The 24,815-nt window shown below is 40.9% G+C and overlaps 1 pseudogene; it reads right to left on the reverse strand.

The window, feature by feature from the left end:
* Nucleotides 1–1,150: 1,150 nt before the first annotated feature.
* LOC110203661 (eukaryotic peptide chain release factor GTP-binding subunit ERF3A pseudogene) lies at nt 1,151–3,642 on the reverse strand (annotated as a pseudogene).
* Between the last annotated feature and the right edge of the window lie 21,173 nt (nt 3,643–24,815).

A 24,815-nucleotide genomic window follows, 5' to 3' on the forward strand; every position in this document is an offset into this window, starting at 1 on the left:
AGCTTCATCAGGGGAAACTGGGCCCAATCAGGTTCCTTTTATTCAGTAGACATTTTTTAAGCTGCTTATTATATGCCAGGCTCTGTGCTGCACTGGAAATATGAAGAACTGTCAGACAGTCCCTGCTCTCTCAAGGAGTTCACAGACTAATGAATGAGTCAATAGTCAGACCCCTATGAAACAAGCCATATACAGGAAATACTGGAAATAATCACCATGATGAAGGTGCAGGAAATTTTCAGTAAAGGGAGAAGCTTTCTGCAGGTGGTGGGATTTTAGCAAAGAACTGAAGAAATCCAGAGAAGCCAGGTGGCAGAGACAAGGAGGGAGAATATTCCAGTTATAGGGGACAGCCACTGAAAGAAAATGCACAGATTTTGGAGATGGAGGATCTTGTGCTAGGAAGGGGAGGCGAGGGAGAGTGTGTAAGGTGTAAGAAAATGGGAAAGGTGAGGCTGGGTATTTGATGAAAGACTTTGAATGCCAGAGAGGATTTCATACTGGATCCTGAGTTGATAGGGAGCCACTGGATTTGATCTAGTAGAAAAGCAGGAGTGGGAGAGAGGGAACATGGTCAGACTTGTGCTTTAGGGAAATCATTTTGGGAGCTGAGTGTAGGACAGACTGGAATGGGTATGTACTAGGGGTAGAGATGGTATAGGTGTTGGGATATTAGCTGAGACTTGAAGAAAGCCAGAGAACCCAGAGTTGATTAGCAACATTAGTGAGAGAAGTTTCAGTTGCATGATGAGGGCAGCAGTTAGATTGTAGAGAGTTAAGAAGAGAGAGGAAAGCAAATAGAGGTGACTATTGTCAATGATATTTTCAAGTTTAGTCACAATGGGAGAGACATAGTCATATTTGGAGGCATGGGGAAACAGTCAGTACACAGTGAGATACTGAAGTGAGAGAATGGGGATGATAAAGGGAGCAGTCTGCTGGAAGAAATGGGCTGTAAGGAGACCACTTGTGCAGATAGAGAGTGATTTGTCTCAATAAGGAGTAAGCACATCTGTATGTGTTAAAGAGGGGTGGAGGAGACAGTGGCAGAAGGCATCTGAGTGAAATGAGAGGAAGAAAAGGGGATAAGAGGGAGCTCTCAAGGAATGACTTCAATATTTTCTTTTTTTATTTCAAATTGAATATTTTATTAACATGGTAGTTGTCTTTATAACATATGCACACGTACTCACGCTCTGAATGATCTGCCTGGAAAAAAAGATGTCTACATATGCCTAAGCGGAAAATTAAAAATAAAAAATTTCTTTAGGTTTTCATTATTGTAGGCAATTATGTACACATCACTTACAAAGCTATTGCCAAATCTGTCCAAGGAAGCAGAATTTGGGAGGAGAAAAAAAAAAACAACTTTGGGTGAAATTCAACAGTGGCACAACAGAGCTGTCAATATGAGAAAGCTGACATAATGTAGACTTTTGCTGTGAAATTTGTCTTTGCAAAATATAGGGAGAAGTTTATCAATGGGCGGAAAATAAGAGAAGGTGGTGTGAAGTAAACTTTTGCAGAGTCAATTTTCCTCACCATATCGTGCAGGGTCATCAAGAAAAATGCTTAGTCCTTCTCTGGAACTAGTTTCAGAACTTTTCCAATTGCAATGGTCTTCCCCTCATCTCTTAAGGTAAAACGACCCATCTGAGGGAAATCTTTGAAGGTCTCAAGGCATATGGTACCTGCTGTCCTTAAACGGGCAATGCATACTTGATCTTGTTTGACAAAACGTGGTCGTGTCTTACTTTTTTCTCCTGATTTTTTGTCTACCAAGCAGATTAAGGCTGTTATCTCGACTTCTTCGATACAGGTATGAATGTGCAGCACCGCATTATAACCTGGGCAGATGATGGATTTGTGCTCAATAATCAGTATCTGGGCATCAAATGTGCGTCCAGAATGACAAAGATTATTAGGATCACAAAGTATGAATCCTGGAAGAATTTCTTCTTCTTCAATTCCCTTTAGTCTAATCTTGAGGTTTTCACCTGGGGCTACAGAATCAGTTTCTACATCATCAGAAAGGATTCCAAGAACTTCCACGTTGTGCTTGTTTGGCATCATCACAAGCTGCTGTCCTTTACAAATAGAGCCTGATTCCAGTTTTCCAAGGACCACAGTGCCCATATCCTTGTACTTATCCACAATTGGCAGCCTGATTGGTCCATCAACTGATCTGTCGAAGTTTGGCAAATTATCCAGATATGGAATAAATGGTAACCCAATATACCAAGGACAGAAATCTGATTGCTCTTTAAGGTTTGCACCAGTCAATCCTGAGCAGGGCATGAAGTGTATATCCTTTTTGGGGTTGAAGCCAACTTTTTTCAAAAATGGCACCAATTTTTCTTTACATTCTTCATATCTTTCATTGCTCCAATTTACTGTTGGGTCATCCATCTTATTAATAAGCACTACTAAGTGTTTTACACCTGCTGTTTTTGCCAACATGGCATGTTCTCTTGTCTGTCCTCCTTTTTCAAATCCAGTTTCAAACTCTCCTTTCCGGGCAGAGATTACCAGCACAGCCAGATCAGCTTGAGAAGCACCACCAATCATGTTTGGGACAAAACTCTTGTGCCCAGGGGCGTCTAGGATGGTGAAGTGTTTCTTTTCTGTCTCAAAGTAGGCACGGCCCACTTCTACAGTTTTACCTTTGTCTCGTTCTTCTTGATTTGTATCTAAGGCCCATGACAAGTACCAAGTTTCTCGGTTTTTTTCTTTAGCTTCTCGTTCATATTTTTCAAGAGTTCTTTTGTCAACCATCTCAGTCAAATACATTATTTGTCCTCCAATAGTTGATTTACCAGCATCTACATGCCCAATGAACACTACATTTACATGTTCTTTTTTAGGTGCACCTGGAGCTGCTACCACAGATTTAGGTTGGGGGATTTCTTCTTTCTCCTCCATCATGATTTCCGGGACACTTTGCTCTGGAGGCCCTCCCAAAAAGCCACCCCCAGGCTGTGCTACACCAGGTTCTTTGTGCTCCCATCCTTCTTCTGGGGACATTTCTGTGTCTCCATTTTCTAGAACAGGCTCTGAAATGTCCATGCTAACAGCTGAATCTGAACCTTCATGCAACACTGACTGTTCTTGAGAAGGTTCCACAGGTGCTCCGGGGCCGTCTCCCTGAACGGCGGCGGCGGCGGCAGCGGATGCGGCTCGGGCTGGGGGCGGCGGCTGCCGCTGCTGGACCGGGCCCCGCAGGAAAGACGGCACGAACTCGGCGGCGTGGACGTTGGGCACGAAGGGCTTGGCGTTTACGTTGAGCTGCCGGCTGAAGGCCGCGCTGAGGTTCTGGGCCTCGGCCTCGGCCGCAGCGGCGGCGGCCCCGGCCAGGGGCGCGCCGGCGGGGCCCGGGCCTTCCATGTCCGCCTGGTCCCAGCAGTCGGGGGCCGAGTCGCTTCTGCTGCTGCCGCTGCTGCTCCCGCGACTGCCGCTGCCCCGATCCATGGTCTGGGGGTGCCGCGAGTGTGGAAAGGAGATGGCGGAAATGGGGGAGGGGAGAAGGAACGGGGAGCGGGCAGGGAAGAGACGGGGGGCGAGCGGGGCGCGCTGACTGCGGGGAAGGGAGAAGAGGAAATTGGGAAGAAGGGGTAGAGAGACACAAACCCGGTGGCGCCGCTACAGCTTCGGATCCGGCTCTACCCTGGCGGCGGCAAAGGCAGCGGTGGCTCAATCCCCGCCCCCGTCCTCCTGCTTGCCAGTGTGTGCAGGTCTCCCCCCCCCCCCCCCAACCACCTCCGACTCCCTGGCCACCAACCCCACGCCCAGTGCAGATTCCAATATTTTCAATAAGATATGAGGCAGGGTTCTCAGCTGAGAGGGTGGATGCGTGTGGGAAGGAGCCATGGGAGGTTTGAGGAGGGATAAACATTTTCTGAAGAGCCATTGTGGTTAGAGGGATAGTGAGTTAATTGGAGAAGTATAAAAAGATTGCTTTGGGGCTCCAGGAGTAACATTGTCACTTTTTGGGAAAAATTAATCACTGTATTAGTTGGGAAGGAAGAGGCATGTATCAACTCATGTCGTGGAGAAAAACATTATTCCTGTCACACAGGATTTGGAAATGAAATGTAAAAATGCTTTGGTGAACTACACACCAGCCTTTTACCAATTCACTGTCAATGGTTTTCAGCTTGGGAAAAAGAAATGGCATTTTGGGCCATGCTTTTATTTTGTTAACATAGCAAAGCAACTGTGGGAAGAATGAGGCTTTCTGGGAGGTGATCTCCCTGGACCCAGGTTTTGTAGAGCGTCTGTCTTTTTTTCTTTGATGATGATACAGGATACATTGTTGTTTGTGGTGATGACAGATGACCAGTGTTGGTCTGGGTGTGTCTCACTGCGTTTGAATGGTTTTTCGGTTGAATGACTTCATGAGTTGAGTTTTTCTTGGCCAAGATACTACAATAGTTTGCCATGTCCTTCTCCAGCTCATTTGACAGGTGAGGAACTGAGGCAAAAAGGATTAAGTGACTTGGCCAGGGTCACACAGTTAATAATTGTCTGAGATAAAATTTGAACTCAGGAAGATGAATCTTCCTGACTCCAGGCCCAGTGCTCTATCCACTATGTCACAAACTGCCAGTGGTTGTGCTACCATGTCCACATGGAGTCCCTCTGATGCAGATATATGTATTACAAGATTAGGTGATTTACTAAGAGGATATCTGGCAGAGCTTTCCAGGGTCTTTGGTGCTGAAGTGATGGGATTTTTTTTTTAATATCTGTTGATATCTCATCACACCTAAGCTGTTGTATAAATCCTTGATAACTCATTTAGGCAAAAGGTAAAACTGGGATAAGGATTTCTTACATTAGAGAGAGAGTAGGATGTAGAGAGAAATTCTGCCAAAGAATTCAGTTCAGGCCAATAAGTGGCTATTGAATGCTCATGAGGTGAAATTGGATAGTTTTTGTAAATGATTTTTCTTCTGACATTTAAAAAAGAAGCTAATCCCTCATCCTTCTAGTCTTAGAACATCTATTTTATTTATTTATTTTTTAGTTATTTTTTGGCAATTGGGGTTAAGTGACTTGCCCAGGGTCATACAACTAGGCAGTGTCAGTGTTTGGTCTGAGGCCAGATTTGAACTCAGGTTCTCCTGACTTCAGGGCTGGTGCTCTATCCACTATGACACCTAGCTACCCCTAGTCTTAGAACATCTAGAGAGATGAGGGTACACTAGTGAGATGAGAGTCTAAGAGCAATGCTCAATTCTGTGTTGGGAAAAACTGGGTTCACCTCCTCCCTTACTAGCTGTGGATACTTACTAGCTGTGTGACCTCAGACAACTCCCATCACCACTCAGGGTTTCAGTTTTTTCCTCTGTAAAATGAGAAGGTTGGATTTTGACCTTTGAGGACCTTTGAGGCCCTTCCAACTCTAGATCTCTGAGCTTAAGTGAGATTTGGGGCAAGTCCCTTTATATTCCTGGACTTCATTTTCCTCTGTAGCATAAGGGTATTGGACTAGGTGGACTCTGAGGGTCCTTTGTGATGGAGATTTAAGTCCATCATCCTGTGGACCCATTTAGTATCTTGAGGAAAGGACTAGGTGAAGAGGGAATTGAGGCAGCAGATAGAAAACACATGTAAGAGACATAAAGGTGAGGCTCTGTTCCGGATGGAGGTAGAGTCCCAACTCTACTAGTCCTACACAGACTACATCAAGAATTTCTGTGAATTTCTATTTTTGTGTATTCCAAGGTTAATTTTTCTTTTACACTATGCTTGGGCTTCTCTGATTTGACACTGGTAAAGTCTTGGGCAAAATTTGCTAGTTATTTTAACAAATATCCTTCCTAGCTAAGACCACCAATTTTCTTGTACATATTTCCTCTAAGTTCTGTCCTTTTCAGTGGGCTACATTGGCACTCCAATTGGTGCATGGCTTCTGGGTTTGGTTGCTTACCCATTTCCTTGGACTCACCTGCTTGGTGACCCTCTGACATGGCTGCCTCTCTCTCATCCAAGTAGAAGAGCATGGTCGTTGCTCTCCCCCAGCTTCTCGAAAGAGGGGTAAACTGGGAGACAGTCTTTGGGTTGACCTTGCACCTCAACCGCCTATCTTCTGTATTTATTGAGGAGGCTGCATCCCCTAAAGTCTCCATGCTCCAGGCAAGTTTTTTTTTTAAAATTTTTTTATTAATTTATTTTGATTTATCAGCAATCACTTCCATATGCTTCTGAGTTTAAAATTTTTCTCCTCCTTCCTTCCTACCACCCTCCCCAAGACAGTGTACAATCTGATATAGGCTATACATTTACTTTCTTATTAAACATATTTTCACATTAGTGATGTTACAAGTAAAAATTAAAACCAATAGGAGGAACCATCAGAAAGAGGAAACAAAACTCAACAGAAGAGAAAAAAAAAACAAGATAGCGATTCAACTTCCATAGTTCTTTCTTTGGATGTGGATAGCATTTTCCATCACGAGGCCTTTGGAGATGTCTTAGATCCTCGTATTGCTGGGAAGGGTTAAGTTTATCAATATTAGTCTTCATACAATGTGGCTGTTACTGTGTACAACATTCTCCTGCTTCTGCTCACTTCACTCAGCATCAGACCATACAAGTCTTTCCAGGTTTTTCTGAAGTCTGCCTGTTCATCATTTCTCATACCACAATAGTATTCCATTACATTCATATACCACAACTTGTTCAGCCATTCCCCAATTGATAGGCATCCCCTCAATTTCCAATTCTTTGCCACCACAAAAAGAGCTGCTATGAATACTTTTGTACATGTGGGTCCTTTTCCTATTTGTATGGTCTCTGAGATGTAGCTCTAGGCAAGTTTTTGAGAGTAGAAATTTCAGGCAGAGATAGTGTGTATGGAGAGCTTTTCCTACTCTGGGAATCTCCCACAGCCCTCAAGTGTCCAGTTCCTATCATTGCCACTCACTGTCTGATCAAGATGCCTGGGCCCACTCTGGTGCTTTGGGTCCCTGTGTGATGCTCCTCATGGGTAGGACAGCATGCTGGAATCTGGGAATCCTCCTCAACACTCCTCCATGTGACGTGAGAGTCGCTCAACAATAATTGCCTCCAATTTCCTTTAGCCCAGGTGTGGTCAGGGGCAGACATTCCTGTGTGATATATGTCCTATGTCCCTCCCAGCCCCTGACTGTTTTTTTTTTTTGTCTTCTCAGGCCTGGAGAAAGGAGGCAGAGACCTGCCTCTGCCCTAGACCACCCCTTTCATATTCTTCTCTGATGGCTGTCAGGAATCCAAGTCCCATTCAGGAGCTGGCAGTCTGCTACTGTTGCAGCTACTGTGCTGTTCCCCTATGTGGACCCCAGGACACACTATCTCCTGCCATTCCTGTCCTTCATCTCATGGTTTTCTGGAAAAGGGCTGACCCTTGACATCCCCAAGCTGAACTCAGCTGCTCCACAACATGCCAACCCCAGCCTCAGCAGCTTGCCCTCAGGAACCTGAGACTTGGCTCAGCCCTGGTCCCTCCTCTAAATGGAAGATACACTTCAACTCCCTCCCTTTGCCAGGCTGGGTGATGGGGGTTGAGAGAAATTTCTGAGGGGATCCACACTTCTCTGGAGCTGACATCACAGAGCCCCCTCCCCTCTCTTCCCTCTCTTCCCTTAGCTCTGGGTAGAAACTAGCCCTGGTCCTACTGTGATGTCACCATACACGCCCCTCCCATCCTTGACTAAGATCAGTCCTCTTTGTCTCTGAGGGATTGGGGGTGGGAGGTGGAGGAGGAGGAGGAGGGGAAGGAGAGAGTTCCTTTTACCCCTGAGTCAGGAGTTGGGGCATGAGCAGCTGGAGATTGGCCTGCCACTTCATCCCCACCCTTTCCCTCCTCCAACTTCCTTCCCTCCCCCCACACTTCCTGACAGATCTCAGAAATTCCTGCACTTTCCTTTATGAGTGGGTATCAGGTAAGCCCCCCATATCCTTCCTACCACTGCCCCTCCTGCTCCCTCTCCTGCCCTTCCTCATCCTCCACCCCCTACATTCTCTTCTATCCCCTTTTCAATCTTCTCCTGAACACCTCCACCCCAAAATGGCTTGTTTTAATGCCCAGGGGGATGTGCCTGGCCGTAAGTGGCCTGTCTTGGGAGTATTTATACCTTTGTTTATGCATGTGTTCTGTATGTAGGTAAGATTATATGTGCCTGTGTGATTTGTAGTGTAATTTAAGATCTGCTACTGATAATCACTAACTGAAAATCCTTTCTTTCCTCCTTCTCCCCTCTATTATTACCCTTGAGATTTTTGTCTCATTACTTACCTAGCCTTGATCATTGAATGGGTGTTTCCTCAGTCAAACTGAGACCTGGAAAAGATCTTCACTTAAAAAAGCCAAGGCCTCTCACTGCATTGGGGCCACCCCTAGCCATCCTGTTCTATATCTTGCCACTGGACCCTGGTGAATCCAGAGGAGAAAGTGAGGCTGGTGACTTTGCACAGCCCTGCCTCACTTAAATTCAATTCACTTGCAAGTCATGGCATCACCTTCCTGATGTCATTGTCCTCTTTAAGAATGAAGGACAAACAAAGTTATCCATGAGATACTTGACCTCCTTTTTAAACAGTTTTATTGATGTTTTCTGTTTCTTACTTAACTGGGATTTTTTTTTTGTTTTGGTGAGAAAAAAAGGAGAAGAACTGATGGATACATTGGGCAAAAGGTGTGCAATGCATAAGATCTGTGGCCCTCTCACCTCCTGGATGGGGTAGGTTGGTGGTGTCTTCTCATTTCTTCTTAACAGTCCCACTTGTTCTGTAACTTTTTGTTCTATATATTTTAAATTTTTTGGTATATCATCCTTTCCATTTAAATTGTTGTAGTTACTGTGTATATGTATAGTTTTCTTGGCTCTGCCAACTTCACTTTGTATCAGTTCACAAAGAATTTTCCATTCTTTTCTGTATTCATCACTCCCATCATTTTTAAATTTTATTATTATTTTTGAATTTATTTATTTTGAGATTAGTTCCAAATTGTCTCTCCTTCCCTCCCCTCCCCCCACTCCAAGACTGCATGCAATCTGATATGGGCTCTACATATACATTCATATTAAACATATTTTCACATTGGTTATATTGTAAAGAAGAAACAGAACCAATGGGAGGAACCATGAGAAAGAAGAAACAAACAAACAAAAAAGAGAGCAAATAGTGTACTTTGATCTGAATTCAGACTCTGTAGTTCTTTTTCTGGATGTAGTAAGCATTTTACATCATGAGCCTTTTGGCAATGTCTTAAATCTTTACATTGCTAAGAAGAGGTAAGTCTATCAAAATTAGTCATGGCACAATGTTGCTGTTACTGTGTACAATGTTCTCCTGGTCCTTCTCACTTCATTCAGCATCAGTTCATGTAAGTCATTCCAGGTTTTTCTGAAGTGTGCTTGCTCATAATTTCTTATGGAACAATAGTATTTCATTTTATTCGTATACAACAACTTGTTCAACCATTCTCCAATTTCCAATTCTTGGCCACCACCAAAAGAGCTGCTATAAATATTTTTATATGTGTGTCCTTTTCACATTTTTAATGATCTCTTTGGGATACAAACCTAGAAGTGTTATTGCTTGGGTCAAAGTATATGTGCACTTTTATAGCCCTTTGGGCATAGTTCCAAATTGCTCTTCAGAATGGTTGGATCAGTTCACAACTCCACCAACAATACATTAGTGTTTCAATTTTACCACATTTTCTCCAACACTTATCATTTCCCTGTTTTGTCATGTTAGCCAGTCTGATAGGTATATGGTACTCAGAGGTTTTTTTGATTTATATTTCTTTAATCAACAGTGATTAAGAGCATTTTTATATGACTAAAGATAGCTTTAATTTCTTCATCTGAAAACTGCCAGTTCTTATCCTTTGACCATTCATCAGTTGGGGAATGACTTGTGTTCTTATAAATTTACTCAGTTCTCTATATATTTTAGAAATGAGGCTTTTATCAGAGACACTGGTTGTAAAAATTGTTTCCCAGCTTTCTGCTTTCCTTCTAATCTTGGTTGCATTGGCTTTGTTTGTGCAAAAACTTTTCAATTTAATGTAATCAAAATTATGTTTTACATTTTATTATGTTCATATCTCTTGTTTGGTCATAAATTCTTTTTTTCTATAAATCGGACAAATGAACTATTCCTTGCTCTCTGAGTTTTGTTATAGAATCAGCTTTAATATCTAGCTCATGTACCCATTTTTGCTTTATCTTGGCATATGATGTAAGATGTTGGTCTATGCCTTGTTTCTGGCATACTCTTTTCCAGTTTTCCCAGCAGTTTTTGTCAAATAATGAGTTCATGTCCCAGAAGCTGGAGTCTTTGAGTTTATCAAAAAGTCAATTGCTATAGTCATTGATTATTGTGTCTTGTGTACCTAACCTATTCCACTGATCAATTGCTATAGTCATTGATTATTGTGTCTTGTGTACCTAACCTATTCCACTGATCCACTGCTCTTTTGTAGCAGTAGTAGTAAAGTACAGACTTATATGGTGCTCTTGAATTGGCAGAATGCCTAAACAAATTATGTTATATGAATATAATGGAATACTCTTGCAATGTAAGTAATACCTAAATGAAGAATTTCAGAGAAACCTGGGAAAACAAGTACCAAACATAAAAATCTATTATGAGAATGAAGGATTAGAAGTCAGAACCATGAGCAATAGTCGGAAGTTATAAAAAGATCAATTTAGGCATGACAACAGAAAAAATATTGCCCCAAATGGGAATTGTCCCAAAGTTCAGTGGGCTGCCTTGAGGAATTTGTGTGTTCCCCCCTTTTGGAAGTATTCCAGGAAAAGCTGGATGGCCATTTGTCTTGAATGTTACTCTGGGAATTCTTTTCATGTACAGATTGAACAAGATGGCTGCTATGGTCCCTTCTAACTATCAAGTTTTGTACAAATTATGTGAACCAAGGCTGACAAAGAAATCTAAGGACAACATTGAGTTTTAAAAAGCTATTTATTGGAGCTGGAGCAGACCACATGTGTAAAGCCGAGCTGAGTTGCCCCGGACACTTCTGAGGATATGTGGACTATAAGCTAGCAGAGTATAGGCTAATGCAGCAGTCCCTTAGTTTCAGTGCTATCAGCAAGAGGAGGCCAACAACCTGCCTCTTCTAATCTTTCACTCCAGGTACTTCACTGCCTTAACTAGGCTGGCTTGCCTGGCCCATAGACAGCAAGTGGTGGGGATGGTTGACTGGGCCCTTATTCACAGGAACTGCTTCCCCCAGGCATGACTGTGGGTGTTGAGATTGAAGTAGGACCAGTGTTCTAGGAGAGGCACATGTATCTGAGAGACTCTTGGCCTCAGGGTACTGAGCTGTTTCCATCATGGTCTCAGGGGAAGTGGTGGTTGAGGTGATGGTAGTAGTTTGACTTGCCTGGTACTAGGTACCTCCTGGCTCTCCCTCAGTGGGACTTGCTGCTTTAGGAAAGAATACATGAGGGGATTGGAGAAGGGGAAATGTCCAAGTTTTCAAGAAGGAGAAGGGAATGAATCTGAAAATTATAGACCAATGAACTTCAGGTTTGATTTTTGGGAACTATTCTAGAGTATGTTTGTAGGGAGACTGGATTTTCAGTGACCAAAATATAGTACCAAAGCAGCTTTGCTGCTGACCAGTATGCATAATAATGACAACTCTGAGGAAGAACACTGACCTTGACTGCTCAGACTACTTGTTGTTATGTCTTAAATTCATTGACAGCTAATCCAGAATCTTGTGAGTGTGTCAGGATGTCTGAACTCTAAGTTAGATAATTAAGTGTTAAAAAAAAAAAGCTTTACCTAGAATCCAACCAAATGGGCAGATATGGAGATCCCTTGTCCTACCTGAGGACACTGCCTATATTTCTTCTGGGAGGAGGAGATGTAGTGGCTGTAACTCAGGAACTGTCAGCCTTCCCTTATCATGGAGAGGTTCTAGCCACCACACCCTAAATGACTATAGCTGAGATAGTTTAGCTGGCTATGAGGAAATAGATATAGACAAGATAGGAGCAAAGAGCAACAGAGCCACCCAGAGAAGAAACTGTGTGGTGAGTTCAATGGAGCAATGTGCCAAGTGTCCAGCCTAGTGAGAGCAGTTTGGCGCCATCATCAGAGGTATGAATTGCCCCTCCACAAATCTTCCCCTATGTGGGCCCTTCTTTTGTGATCACTATAGATACTCATTCCCCACCCCTATATTCACTGATGTGGATCTATGTATGAGAGAGTGTGCTCTGTGCATATGGGGAAATGTTCTATTGCAGATTTTTTTTTTTAAGGCAATTGGGGTTAAGTGACTTGCCCAGGGTCACACAACTAGTGTCAAGTGTTTGGTCTGAGGCCGGATTTGAACTGAGGTCCTCCTGACTTCAGGGCCGGTGCTCTATCCACTGTGCCACCTGGCTGCCCCTCTATTGCAGATCTTACTTTGCTATTTCATAAAATGCTTTTGCTATGAATAACTTGTGTCCTTTGATTAAGTAGAGAAAATTAGGAGCTCATGAGCTCTCATTTTATATGTCTATGCACACATGAAATATCTTGAAGGTGGGGCAGGTATTCTGGGGACCCTAAACAGAAGAAGAGGTGCTGTATGTTATTAAAGAGATAGCTAGTGAAAACTAGAAAAGGAAATGTTGAACAGAACAAATCAGTATGACTTCACTGAAAATAGGTGAAGCTAAATTCAACTTATTTCCATTTTTTAAAGGTTGCTAAAATGGTCAACCAGCAGAACATGATGGCTCTAGTTTACCTAGATTTCCACAAAATATTTGATAAATGATTTAGCACTCTTTTCATAGAAATAGTACGGGCATGTGGCCCAAATGATAATGAAATTAGACCTATAGTTGTCTGAATGATTTAAGTGTGAGGGTTCCATGTCAACTGGGAAGGAGATCTCTAGTGGAGTGCCTCAAAGCTTTGTCATTGGCTCTTTGCTGCTCAAAGTTTTTACTAGTGACTTGGACAAAGTGCCTAGATGGCATCATTATCACATTTGTAGATGACCCCAAACTGGATGACAGTCAAGATCCAAAAACACCTCAGTAGGTTAAAGAATTGTGCAAAATCTAATAATAAAATTTAATTGGGACATACTCTTGCACTTGGTTTTAAGCAATCAACTTTACAAAATATAAGATGGAGGGAAGCACACTCATATGGTGTTTTGTTACAAAATGTTTTGGGGGTTTTGTGGACTGGAAGCTCAATATGAGATAGAAGAATCATATCACAACAAAAACCCACAGTTGGAATCTTGGTCTGCATTCAGAGAAGCCTGGCTTCTAAGAAGAAGGAGGTAATAGGCCATCCATACTCTACACAAGGACTTTCCTGTCCCTCTCCAGCTGCCAGTGCCTTTTCCCTAAAAAGACTTTGTTTTTACTTTTTATATAATTTATACATACAAAATTTACATATTTTGTAACCACATGGACACAAAAACACAGAAACAGATCCTCTCACAACCACAAATAATATATCTTTGTGTGTATATATATATATGTGTGTGTGTGTGTGTGTGTGTTTGTGTGTGTGTATATGTTTATGTAATATATGTATGTATGTATATTTTGTCTTCCATGATAGAATGTATACTCCTCACAGGAAGGAATTGGTTGTTTTTTTGGTATCCATAGTGCCTAGCACAGTGTCTGGTATGTAGTAATTGTGTAATAAGTTGCTTGATATTTAGATGCAGCAGGGCCTTTCATTATTCATCAAATAATATCACAGCCATGACTGACTTCCTTTTTTGGTACTTTGGAGTGCAGGGATATTATAACTGGATATAGAACTTGGCTGTGGTATTTGATGGCATTTGTTGTACTATGGTAGTAGAGGACCACCTAATAATCTTTAGATCACATATCTAATACCCAACAGTGTCTCCCTTTTTCTCCACTGTCTCTCTTGAGCCACCATCTCCTCTCAATCATAGTCCCAAATATATTGCTCTGATTCCCAAGATCTCTGCTCTGCCACAGTCACCTGCTTCTTTTACTCTATATTCTCTTGCAAACAGGCACCTGGATTCTCTTTTGCTGCAATCGCTGACTCTCCTATGCTGCTCTGTGCACAGTACCCAAGCCATCACCTCAAAGCAATCATTGACATCCCAGCCTTGAGGAACTTCCTCAGTACAGCTCTACAGCCCCTCCCCTGAAGCAATTACTCCCCCCAGCACTTCCTGCACAGGGCTGGAAGTGTGGAGGAAATCTTCTTATTCTTTCCAATTGCTCACCAAATGTTTTTCCTCTCCCAGCAAATTTGTGCTGGGTCACAAGAGCTCAGCTGCATGGAGCTGTCCCTTGCAAAGTGCTGATCTGGCTTGGGGTTTTCATTCTCCTAAGTGCTCTTGTCCAGCTTACTGAAAATATCCCCCTCCTGTAGAGGCCTCTGCATCCTTCTAGGAAAAACATTCAGAGCCTCTCTATAGGTACAGGTGTGTCTAGTGGAACTCCTCAAGTGAGGTGGGTGGAAGGGTTTGAGAGATGGACTAAACTTTGTACGTTATGCTGGACACCTTCTACTACATCAAATATGCCAGCATCCCCAGTTTAAAAATCAGGTTCTATCACTTCCTCATAATCCTATCTTTTCCCATTCCACACTGGGTAGATCATCTTACTGTTACTGCAGGAATTTGTATTGTGTACACACAAGCTTGAGATATGAATCATGAAAAAAGTAACAAAACTTTCAGTTCTGGGGTGATCCTAACTACTGGTGTGTTCAGCTGGTGAATGAAATGATATGAGACACCATATGTAAAGCCCTTTCTACAGCTCTCATTATTGAATTGGGCTGAAAACTGTTGAATATGTATGATCTAAAGCCTGGAAGGGTCAGTGTTCTGGGAGGAGTATGTGTGTGATTTTGCTAGACCCAGTCACAAGGTTCCCACTAGGAGGCCTTTGGTATTGATTGCCTTCCCATTGCTTCCCCTAGATGTGTGTTGCCTTAATGCTGAGCAGCCCAGATTCCTTTTTCTAGATGTTGTTCCCATTTCAGCAGAGCTGGCGTCTGCTGCATCTCTGTAATCTTTGCCATGGGTATGCCTAGAGACACAGTGTAAGGCATTTGAAAGGGTAAACTCCAGAGAGTGGAATGTGATGTGTCATTCTCGACAATCTCTGCCATTGGCAAGAAGCCCCAGTCCTGCTACAAGGGTGTAGTATAACAATGGTGATACTCTCATATACACTTACATGTTTATTCTGTGTGTACTCTGGCCTTTGCAGCAGTATGTCACTATCAATAGTAAAAGCAGTCACTTAACCATTAACTGAAAAATGTTTTATCAATGCCCTTTAAGGAAACCAACTTAACCCCTTTTAATGGAGGGGATGTCCCCAGTAGAATGCTTATGGAACAACAAAATCAGGAAGTAGCTTCTGGCTAAACACCTTCAGAAAATCCTTGGATTTTGGTGAGAATCCCTTCTCTGTGTTCCTAAAGGCAGTCTGCCTGGGTAAATCAAGAGTCTCAGGTGTCTCCTGAGCACACTTAGAGAGCTTTTTGATTGGGAAGCCTACCTTGGCTGGAGCTCCATATAGCACTTGTTTTAGGTGTCTTGAACCACAGTAGGCCAGATAGCACCTCAGCTACAGCCATGCCTCTAACTCTCAGAATAATCCACCCATCCCTTAGAACCATCTGCCTGCCAAATCAAGGAGTGCTTTTACTGCTTTCCAGTCCCCCTCCCAGAAGATGACCTTTTTAAAGTAGCTACCCTCTTGGACAGGGCCTGGTGTAGAAAGACCCTCTCCTATTTCTGCAAAAATGAACAAGAACAGACTTGCAAAGTATCCTAACAAAAATTTACATGATAATGAAACAGAGAGATCAACACTTCCTCATTAAAAAGGAGAAAGAGGATTGAGGATGTTTTCAAAGCACATATGAAACAAGCATAAAACTGACAGAAATACTTTTGGAACCAAGACATATAACACTTCTTATACCAATAGTAAAAGTCAGTTTTTTAAAAAAAAATACATAGATACACATCCCTGGATGTGTCCAGTGTATGTGAAAGTGGTCAGACTCCGGGGGAATCCTATAGAATAACAAAGATCCAAGAGTGTATTCCAAATGCACTCCATAGGTGAAATTCCACATGAATTCAACCAACGTGTATACAGAGAACCACTGAACACATACTAGTCATATGGATTTGTTCATAGAAATGGAAGGGGTTTCTGATGATAATCCCACATCAGTTCACTATTAGCAGAAATTATGGATTGTTCTTAAGGAGCCCAGATTTAGCAATCATCATGTACTGTAGAAGGAAATGGTAGAAACTGAGCAACACTTCACTGCAGGTTGTAAAACATTAGTAATTAATGAATACTTAGCAAGACATGAACTGGTGGATGGAATTATCTATCAGAAGCTCAATATCTTTCAAAAATGAACAGTTGACAGATATTCATATTACAAATGGAGACCTCAGGATATCCTAGAGAATTCAAAAATATATTCTACTGGAACTGGAACGTTGTCATGGAACAAAACTATAGTCCCCATCTCCCAGTCATAACAAAAATCCATAAAATTCAAGAACAACGTTTTTAATAGCATACGAAGTGTTCCTAATCTCTAAGCTGCATGGATGAAAAGCTTGCAACATATAGAGAGCTAGGGGAAGAACTGAAAACTATGTGAGAACAGTCTGAGAAACATGTGATCTCCACAGTCCTGTTTCCTCCTAGAATTGTCTTAAAGATGTATTCATGGAGCCTGCAGCAGATAAGTTGAGATTCTAATACTTTTAATGAGTTACAAAAGACAGTGATTCTGTTCAGTGATCTGAAGAACACTAAACAGAAAAGAATCAATAGCATGATATGTAAACTCCATCAAAAAGACTATCAGAGATGATGAATAATGATAATAAACAATTCTATAGTGCTTCTTGGTTTGAAAAGCACTTTGCAAACATCTCATTTGAACCTTACAACCACCCTATAATTTACTGAGCAAAGGTATTATTATGACTCCCATTTTACAGATATGGAAATTGAGGTTTAGAGAGTTTAAGTGGCTTGCCTATAGTCACACCATTAGCAAGGCACAACTTCAGTCTGGGTCTTGTGACTCCACTTCCAGTTGTCTATCCACTATGCCAATTCACTAGTGGCAGGGTGGCTGGTGTTGGAGAGGATAAAACTCCAAATCTAAACAGTTTTAGAAAGAAATTTATTAAGTCCCTGGGTAGAGGAGACTGAGCCAGAGGCGAAGGTGTAGCTCCCTCTTCTCTGGGTTCTGGAAGGTTTATATTATATAGGATTTAGATCAGGATACCTATATATAAACCACGGGGTAGACAAGTTGCCTCCCCGGGTCCCCCGCTGTCCCTCTCTGTCCGGCCTGATCTTTGTCTCCTCCAGCATGCACAAAGGAGACTGAGACCCACCCCTTTCCCCCTTTACTCCTCTGCCCTGGGGGTTGTGAAGAATCTAAGTCCCATTCAAGGGCTGGTGGTTTGCCCATGCTGCTGCAGCTACTGTGCTCTTTCCTTTTGTGGAGCCCAGGACATCCCTCCCTCCACCTCCCCATTCCCCTCTTTGTCCTCCCTCTCCCAGTTTCCCTAAAGGGTTGGACCCTCAACAACCCCAAGCTGAGCTCAGCAGCTGCTCCCCACCTCCAACCCCAGCAGCCTGCCTTCAGGAAGCTGGGACCCTGGTGAGTCCCGGGCCCATTTTTAGCTGGAGGCCAGTTTGAGTGATGGGGGCTTAGAGAAATGATTGGGGTTGGGCGTCCCCACTGCTCTGGGCTTGATGTCACAGAGGCCCCTCTCCTCTCTCCTCCCTTCCCCTTCTGCTCTGGGAGGAGACTAGACCCACCCTGAAGTGACATCACAATGCCTGACCTCTCTCACCTTCTATTGAGTCTAAGTCTTCATCTCTGTCAGAGGATAGGAGTGGGATGAGCAGCTCCAGATCTCCATAACCCTCACCCACTTCCCTTTCCCCTCTCTTTCCTACCCCTTTCCCTCCATTACTCCCCTTTTACCCCCATATTCCAGACTGACGGATCCTGAAAGTTCTGCTAGTGCCTAAGTGGCTGTGAGTGAGGTATGAGTCCCCTCCCCTGCTTCTGCCTCAGCCACTCTGTTTCTTATCCTTTTCTTCTCTTGTTCTCCCCCAGCCTTTTCGTGAAGTCCACCCTCTCCTCAGTTGGCTTCTCTTAGTGCCTGGGAGGATGTGTGTAAGGGTGGGTGGAAGTTCCTGGGAGTATCCATACCTTAGTTTATGCTTATGTTGTGTATGTAGGTAGGATCATCTGTGTGTCTGTGTGTGTGTGAGTATTGGTGTGTGATTCAGTGTTTGTGTGTATGTATGGGTTTATGTGTTCAGAGGTGAACCTGTGTATACCTTCTCCTTCAGGGTTGTTCCTGCCTGCCCAGGCCTGTGGAGGGCTGGGGTTTTGCCGGATCATGAGTTGGGGTGGGGCGAGGTGAAGGCCATCAAGGAGAAGCCTTTGTTACTACTCCCTCTCTCTCCTCCTCAGGGGGACATTTCCATCTTTTCTTCCTTCCTCGCATCCTTGGCTGGGCCTGGGAGCTGGGGAGAGAGGAGAGTCTAGGAACTCTTCCCCTCTCCTCCATATCATTCCTTTTCTTTGATGTTGTTTAGTTATGTGGTATATGTGAGAAATGAAAGAGTTTCCACATAAGTAGATAAGAAATCAGCACAGACAGGCTAACTTCTTGGGGGGCGGGGGGGGGGTCTGATAACACAATAATAGGCACATAATGTACGTTAAGGGTGGGGCATATAAGGAAGATTGTAACCCAGAAGGGAGGAGTTACGCAATTACTAACTATAAAGATTGCTCTGGCTTCTTTTACCATATGCATTTTCTCTCCTCCCAAGCAAGTGCACCCTCCAGAATCCAAATGGTGCGCTTCAACCTCTTTAATAAAAAGTCTTTGAGACACCAGTCTTCAGAACTGAGTTTGGGGTCATCTTTATAACAGCATATTTGTTTTTTGTTCTGGTTACAACCAGAACCTGGTGAAAGGGACATTCCCATGTACCTTGCCTGTGGATCTCTATGATTTACAGAATGAAAGAAAAGAGTTATTTTTATGTGCACTTCTCATTATGGGGGATTTGTAGTATTTTGTCATAGGGCTATTGATAGCTTGATTTCCTCCTTTGAAAACCACCTGTTCATATCCTTTAACCTATTGGGGAATGACTATTAATCTTAGAATTTGGAATCAGTTCCTTTCATATTTTGCATATGCAACAGTCCTTGGAGAACTTTATTGCAAGGATGTTTTTCCTCACTTAACTGTTACATTTCTCATTTTAACTGCATTGGATCTGTTTGTGCAAAAACATTTCAACTTTATAGAAGCAGAATTATCCATTTTATTTTCTGTGATTCTTTCTGTTGCTTGTTCTGTCATAACCTCTTCCCCTATTTATAGATGTAAAAGTAATTTCCTCATCAATCCTCTAATTTGCTATTGATTTCTCCTTTACACCTAATACATATATCCATTTGTAGTTTAATTTGTAAGTTGTGTGAGGTGTTGATGTCCTATCAAATTTTTGTCAAACTGCTTTTCCCTTATCCTATCTTTTTCTTTTAATCAAAAAGTATGTCCTCTCATGTACCCTCCCCTGCAATTTCTGTCTTTGGATTTATTTAACACTATTTTATTTTTATCAGTTTGCTTCTGTACATTACATATCCAGTCTTTTCCATTGATAAACTTTTTAATTTTTAACAAGTTCAGATTGTTTTCTGGACAGCTAGATATTCTGCAGAACCTGAAGTCAGGAAGACTCATCTCCTTGAGTTCAAATCTGGCCTCAGACATTTTCTAGTTTTATGACTCTGGGTAAGTCACTTAACCCTGTTTGCCTCAGTTTCTCATCTGTCAAATGAGCTACAGAAGGAGATGGCAAATCATTCCAATATCTTTGCCAAGGAAACCCCAAATGGGATCAGGAAAAGTCAGACATGACAAAACAACAGCAACAATTGTTTTCATAATCATTGAACTTTAGTATAGTTTGAGATCTGCTACTGACTCCAAACCCCTTTCTTTCTTCCTTCCCCCTCATCATTTCCTTTGAGATACATGAGCTCTTTTAAACTTTTTGTATTGATGTTTTCAGTTTCTTACATCACCAAGGTACCCCATGTATCTCTCCCTCTCCACATCTTCAAAAGCCATGCCATGCAACAAATTCTATTTCGTGTGTTAGGGAGAAGAAGAAAAGTGAGCACATCTGATTAATGAATTCAGGACATGGTGTGCCTTGTATAAGACCTGTGGACTTCTCATCTCCTGGATGGGTAGGATGATGGTATCTTTTCATGTTTCCTTTTCAGTCCCACTCGATCTTTAACATTTTAATTTCTTGTGTGTCATTCTTCCTATTTAAATTGTTGTAGTTACTGTGTATAGATATTGTTTTCTTGGCTCTGCTTAATTCACTTTGCATCAGTTCACAAAGATCTTTCCATACTTCCCTGTATTCATCACACACATCATTTCTTACAGCATGGTAGCAGTATTCCATGACATTTATGTTCCAAGTCTTGTTTAGTTATTCCCCAGTTGATGAGTGTCTACTTTGTTTCCAATTCATAGCTGTCACAAAAAGTGCTATTATAATTATTTTGAAGTGTATGGGGACTTTTTTCCTATTGATGGCTTTGTTGTGGTGTAATGGAATCCTTTTAATGGCTTTGGACATTTTCTTTTTTTTTGTTTGTTTGTTTGTTTTATAGACAGTTTGTAAGATAAAGGTCTCACATTTTAAATATGCAAAGAACTTTGTCAAATATATAAGAATATATGAGAAATCACAAAAACTTATAGTCATAAGAAAAAATGCTCTAATCATTATTGATTAGAGAAATGTAAATTAAAACTAACTTGAGATATCATTTTACACCTACCAGATGGACTAAAATAATAGAAGAAAGTGACAAATGTTGGAGGGGATATAGAAAAATTGGGACACTAATTCATTCTTGGTGGAATTGTGAACTGATCCAACCATTCTGGAGAGCAATCTGGATTTATGCCCAAAGAGTTATTAAACTACCTATGTCCTGTGACCTAGCAATATCATTATTTGGTCTATTTCTTTTTTTTCCCTTTTTTTTTTTGAGCAACAACAACTTCATTACTCCAGGTTTAGCGCTTTTCCCATTATGCTACCTAGTTACCTCTGTTCCTGGTTCTACATATCACATTTGATATACTGATATGTTACTGGTTATTAGTATAGGTATACTGACAAACTAGAACACATCCTGAAGATAGAAACCAGAATGATGAGGAAACGCAAACATCTTTGAGAAAATGTGGTCTAAGTCTTTTTAAAATACCATTTAATGAATGTCAGTGACCAGGGATATGTAGATAAATAAGAAAAATGTACATTTGGCAAGGGTTGTGTCCTTTGTTTCTATTTTCACATGTAGACAATCACCGAATTTTTTTTTCCTTATGAGGGAGATCCAAATGAATTGGATTTTTGGAAAAAAAAAGCTCTTTGAAATCATCTTCTGCTCTATAGCCATTTTAAAAGATTTCACTAGCTTTTCTCCTAGATGTCAATGCTCTCAGTTTACAATCAGAGGCATACTGCTTTCACATGTTGCTTATTTATTTCTTCTGCATTTCATATATAAAAGTGTTAAAGAAGGTAAACCACTCACCAACTCCCTGGGACACCTTAATAAATAAATCTTAAGCTGTAAACATTATTATTTATCATTTTTCCTCTTCTTCTTCCAGGTATTTTTCATTTGGTGAATACAGTTATTGTCCAACAAAATAATTTTTTTTTCAAAATACCAGCTCTTAAACTAGGAATTACTATACATGACACTCAAATAGATTTTATAGTATTCCCTTAAATCATAAATCCCTGCATTTCTTTTTTTAAAGCTATTTTCTTTTTTCTTTTTGTTTTGTTGTGAAAAACTAAGTATATTTCCCTTAATCCTATCCCACCCCCCATTTATTCTATTCTTTCTTTTGACTCTGTCCCTACTTAGAAATGTTTGCTGCTGATTAGGCCCTCCCTCAATCTGCCCTCCCTTCTATCATCCTCCTACTCTCTTGTCCCCTTCCCCACCTATTTTCCTGTAGGGTAAGATAGATTTCCATACTCAATTGAGTGTCTATGTTATTCTCTCCTTAAGCCAAATCCAATGAGAATAATATTCATTCATTCTCTCTCACCTTTGCCCGTTTCTCCTCCACTGTAAAAGTCTTTTCTTGTCTGTTTCATGTTTTATAATTTACCCCATTCTACCTCTCCCTTTCTCCTTCTCTCCATATAATCCTCTCTCACCCCTTAATTTTATTCTCTAGATATCATGCCTTCATCTTCAACTCAACCTGTGCCTCTATCTATCTATCTATCTATCCATCTATCCATACATACATACAATTTTTTTCCCTCCAACTACTCTAATATTGACAAAGGACTCATGAGTCATAAATATCATCTTTCCATGCAGAATGTAAACAGTTCAACCGTAATAAGTCTCTTATGATTTCTCTTTCCTGCTTACCTCTTCATGTTTCTCTTGAGTCTTGTATTTGAAAGTCAAATTTTCTATTCAGCTCTGGTCTTTTCATTAAGAATGCTTGAAAGTCCTCTATTTCACTGAATATCCATTTTTTCCCCTGAAGGATTATACTCAGATTTGCTGGGTAGGTGACTCTTGGTTGTAATCCTATCACCTTTGCCCTCTGGAATATTACATTCTAAGCCCTCCAGTCCCTCAATGTAGAAGCTGCTAAATCTTATGTTATCCTGATTGTGTTTCCACAGTACTTGAATTGTTTCCCTCTGGCTGCTTGCAATATCTTCTCCTTGATCTGGGAACTCTGGAATTTGGCTACAATACTCCTAGGAGTTTTCCTTTGGGGATCTCCTTCAGGAGAGGTTTGGTGGATTCTTTCAATTTCTATTTTGCCCTCTGGTTCTACAACATCAAGGAAGTTTTCCTTGATAATTTCTTGCAAGGTGATGTCTAGGCTCTTCTTTTGATCATGGCTTTCAGATAGTCCAATAATTTTAAAATTATCTCTCCTGGATCAATTTTTCCAGGTTAGTTGTTTTTTTCCAATGAGAGAGTTCACATTGATTTTCTATTTTTTCATTCTTTTGGATTTGTTTTACAGTGTCTTGATTTCTCATAAAGTCACTATCTTCCAATTGCTCCATTCTAATTTTTAAGGAAGTGTTTTCTTTGGTAAGTTTTTGAACTTCCTTTTCCATTTGGCCAATTTTGCTTTTTAAGGCATTCTTCTCCTCATTGGCTTTTTGGATCTCTTTTGCCATTTGGGTTACTCTATTTTTTAAAGGTGTTATTTTCTTCAGTATTTTTTTGGGTCTCCTTTAGCAAGCTGTTGAGTTGTTTTTCATGATTTTCTTGCATCGCTCTTATTTCTCTTCCCAGTTTTTCCTCTACTTCTCTTACTTGCTTCTCAAAATCTTTTTTGAGCTCTTCCATGGCCTGAGACCAATTCATATTTTTCTTGGAGGCTTTGGATGTAGTAGTTTTGACTTTGTTGTCTCCTTCTGGTTGTATGTTTTGATCTTCTTTGTCACCAAAGAAAGATTCTATGGTCTGACACTTCTTGCAAGGTTTGCTCATGATCCCAGCCAATTACTTCACACATCTCCTCCAGTATCTCACAATATAAACCAAGGAAAGCTCCAAATGAATACATGAATTAGACAAAAAGGGATATATTATAAATGAATTTCAGAATTAAAAAATTGCCTTTCTCATCTATAGATAGAGGAAGAGTTCAGGAACAAAGAAGGATCTTAGGAGGTACAAATCATTATTTAAATTACTTTCATTTAACTTAATTCAAATGTCTTTTTTTTCTAAAAAGGAAATTAATGCAGCTAAAACTAGAAAAAAAACAGTACATGGGAAAAAATCTTTGCAGAAAGTTTCTCTGATATGTGGAGTGTTCAGAGAAGTGATTCTCTCTTACAAAAATAAGAGGAATTTTGTGACAGAATATTAATATGTGGTTTTCATAAGAAGAAATTTAAACTATCCACAAACATATAGAACAGTGTTCAAAATTACTAATAATTAAGAAAATGCAAATGAAAGCAACTCTGAGGTTCTTTTTCATAACCATGAGTAATAGGGCATTGACATAGAAGATAAGTAGATATATGGTTAAGAAAACAACTAATTGCCCTTTATGAACTGATTTATAAAATGACAATTAAAAAGGAAAACTGACAGTTATTGGAGAGACTGGCAAAACAGGTCCAGTAATAAAGTGTTGGTGCAGCTATGGCTTGGTGCAGCCATTCTGAAAATCAATATTAAAGTTATGTTTCAAAAGCACTAAGCATCCATTATTATTTTGTTTCCAAATAATTTTTAGTCTCTCTTTCTATTGCCCTTCCTTAGATATAATTTTTATTGCATGATGATCTGATAATGAAGCATTTAATATTTCTGCTTTTCTATATTTGATTGTGAAGTTTTTGTGCCTTAATATATGGTATGTTTTTGTGTAGCTGTCATGTATTGCTAAGAAAAAGGTTTATTTCTTTCTATCACCTTTCACTTTTCTCCAGATGTCTATTATATCTGCATTTTCTTAAATTCTAATCACCTCCTTCAGTTCTTTCTTCTTTATTCTGTGGTTAGATTTATCTAGTTCTGAGAGGGGAAAGTTGAGATCCCCCACGAGTATAGTGAGAGAGAGCAAATAGCTTGCTTGGATCTTCATTCAGACTCCATAGTTCTTTCTCTCA

This window comes from Phascolarctos cinereus, unplaced genomic scaffold, assembly GCF_003287225.1.
Source record: "Phascolarctos cinereus isolate Bilbo 61053 unplaced genomic scaffold, phaCin_HiC Scaffold_8;HRSCAF=390, whole genome shotgun sequence".
NCBI lineage: Eukaryota > Metazoa > Chordata > Mammalia > Diprotodontia > Phascolarctidae > Phascolarctos > Phascolarctos cinereus.